General features: G+C 49.6%; 2 protein-coding genes across 2 annotated transcripts in view; both read left to right on the forward strand.

Moving 5' to 3' along the window:
* SAR1A (secretion associated Ras related GTPase 1A) overlaps positions 1-2911 on the forward strand; it is a 537387-nt gene that overhangs the window by 258689 nt on the left and 275787 nt on the right. The window lies entirely within an intron of this gene.
* The window catches only part of PPA1 (inorganic pyrophosphatase 1), a 478362-nt gene that overhangs the window by 249752 nt on the left and 225699 nt on the right, over positions 1-2911 (forward strand). The window lies entirely within an intron of this gene.

Below are 2911 nucleotides of genomic sequence, written 5' to 3' on the forward strand. Positions count from 1 at the left end.
CAAAAATTTGAACCCAATTATACTACTGAACTAGTTCTTAGAAGTGAAAATCACCCCAGGACTTTCTTACATGGCTGGTGCCAGAGAGCGAAAGGTCGAGCTATTTGTAGCTACAGCTTGTGGGCGTGTTTACAGTCAGCGGCTCAATTGACTCCAAGAACAAACCCTTGACGACAGGGCATTGCCTCATGTCAAACAAAAGTAGTGCACAAAGTAGTGAAACTCTGTGTTTTGCTGACCCCTGCTGAAAGCCCAGTGTTTGCTATGTCAGCAGCAGAGTCATTCTGTTGCCTGGACAAAGTAATTGGGGCAAAGCCTACCTACTGGAGCCTAGGGAATAGCTCCATGCTCTAGGCCATGTGCTTGCTGAAGGCTCTGTAAGTCACAGGAAATACTACTTAGGAGAATTGTGTCCTGTCTGAACCTGGGATGTTTTCTGTTGTTTTGAGATAGGATCTCACTGTCACCTAGACTGGAGTGCAGTGGCACAATCATGGCTCACTGCAGTCTTGCCATCCTGGGCTCAAGCAATCCTCCTACCTCAGCCTCCCAAGTAGCTGGGACTGCAAGCATGCACCATCATACTCAACTAATTTTTTAGATTTTTTTTTGTACAGACAGGGTCTCGCCATGTTGCCAAGGCTGGTCTCCAACTTCTGGGCTCAAGCTATGGTCCTGTCTTGGCCTCCCAACGTGTTGAGATTACAGATGTGAGCCACTGCACCTGGCCTGAACCTAGGGTTTTAAGAGTATTCAAGAGTTATTTTAACTTGCTCTCAAGCAGTGCCAAGTCAGTTGTGAGAAAAACTGGACACATTACACTCCTTGGCTGGGCAAGTGGGTGGGCCTGGCAGTATGTAAGCATGGAGAAACTAGAAACATTGTAAGAAACAGAAGCACAGGATCCATAGAGATGTGGGGAGTGGCTGTGACCTTGGGATAGCACCCCTAACCTGGGGTTTGTCTCCATCTTTAAAAGTCTTTTTGGGCCAGCGCAGTTGCTCACGCCTGTAATCCCAGCACTTTGGGAGGCTGAGGCAGGCGGATCACGAGGTCTGGAGTTTGAGACCAGCCTGACCAACATGGTGAAACCCCGTCTCTACTAAAAATACAAAAATTAGCCGGGTGTGGTAGCACGTGCCTGTAATCCCAGCTACTCAGGAGGTTGAGGCAGGAGAATCACTTGAACCTGGGAAGCAGGGGTTACGGTGAGCCGAGGTCACACCACTGCACTCCAGCCTGAGCGACACACACAGCAAGATTCAGTCTCAAAAAAAAAAAAAAGTCTTCCCTTTCATTAGCAGTAAGATCCTTATCTATCCTAATTGCCTTTAGGGCACAGTAAAGGATGTAGGAAAGGGCTTTTAAGATTTTGGTCCCATCTTCCCTTAGATTCTTTAGTTCTTCTACAGGTTCCATGAGTAGGTGGTAGCTGCAGTGCTCAAACCTGTTCCACTCCTAAACTTACACACTTGGAGGGAAGGGGAGAGGGGGCTGAATAATCTTTGGGTGTCCATGTCAACCAGGCTGTGCTTGAGTCCCTTAACTGCTGTTTACTGAACTGAGTGTACTAGGCACTGGGCTCTTTATGACATCAACTGGGCCTCACAACCACATGGAAAAGTTACTTTTTTTTTTTTTGTTGAGACAGAGTCTTGCTCTTGTCGCCTGGGCTGGAGTGCAGTGGCGCGATCTCAGCTCACTGCAAGCTCCACCTCCCAGGTTCACGCCATTCTCCTGCCTCAGCCTCCCGAGTAGCTGGGACTACAGGCACCTGCCACCACGCCCGGCTGATTTTTTTGTATTTTTAGTAGACACTGTGTTTCACTGTTAGCCAGGATGGTCTCAATCTCCTGACCTCGTGATCCGCCTGCCTTGGCCTCCCAAAGTGCTGAGATTACAGGCGTGAGCCACAGCACCTGGCCAAACAGTTATTTCTTAACCTTAGTTTAGAGAAAACTGAGGCTTGTAGAGTAGGAATTCTGCTGGGTAATTCAGCTACTAAGCAGCACAGCTGGAACTGAAGCTGCCTGATTCCAAAGCCTGTGCCCCAAACCTCTACACAGTTCCAATGGGAAAGGTTCCTCCAGTCCAGTTTTTTTTTTTTTTTTTTTTTTGAGACGGAGTCTCGCTCTGTCGCCCAGGCTGGAGTGCAGTGGCCGGGTCTCAGCTCACTGCAAGCTCCGCCTCCCGGGTTTACGCCATTCTCCTGCCTCAGCCTCCCGAGTAGCTGGGACTACAGGCGCCTGCCACCTCGCCCGGCTAGTTTTTTGTATTTTTTAGTAGAGATGGGGTTTCACCGGGTTAGCCAGGATGGTCTCGATCTCCTGACCTCGTGATCCACCCGTCTCGGCCTCCCAAAGTGCTGGGATTACAGGCTTGAGCCACCGCGCCCGGCCTCTCCAGTCCAGTTTTATTCTGTGGACCTCTGTTCACATGAGAATTCTTGTTCTCCGGACTAATACATGAGACCTGCTAGATTAGTAACAGCAGGGAATCTGACGCCCATGCAGCACAGCTTGGTTTGATACCAGGCATGATGGACGTCTAAACAGTGCTCCCGGGGGCACAGGCAGCCCCTCTTCTGCGAAAGGAAAAGTTGTTTGGGCTTCCTTAGGGCTGGTACTTAAGAGAAGGACATGCTTGGGTGCCGTCAGCCCAGCATATACACGTTTGCCTCCAAGCTCCTGAGCACAGGACCCGGGTCATGCTCCCTGAGAGTCCCACCATCTCCTCTGCATACACAGGTCCACATGGACAAAGTGCATGCTCCACAAGTGTGGAGAACTAACAGATAAACAGCCAACTACCTCTGCCCATATTCCCCCCCTCCCCCCAGCTTAAACTCCTGAAATGTGAAATACCCTTAGCAGGATTTCACCTGGTATTTTTTAAAAATTAAAACACCAAG

Source organism: Macaca thibetana, chromosome 9, assembly GCF_024542745.1.
Source record: "Macaca thibetana thibetana isolate TM-01 chromosome 9, ASM2454274v1, whole genome shotgun sequence".
Classification (NCBI taxonomy): Eukaryota; Metazoa; Chordata; class Mammalia; order Primates; family Cercopithecidae; genus Macaca; species Macaca thibetana.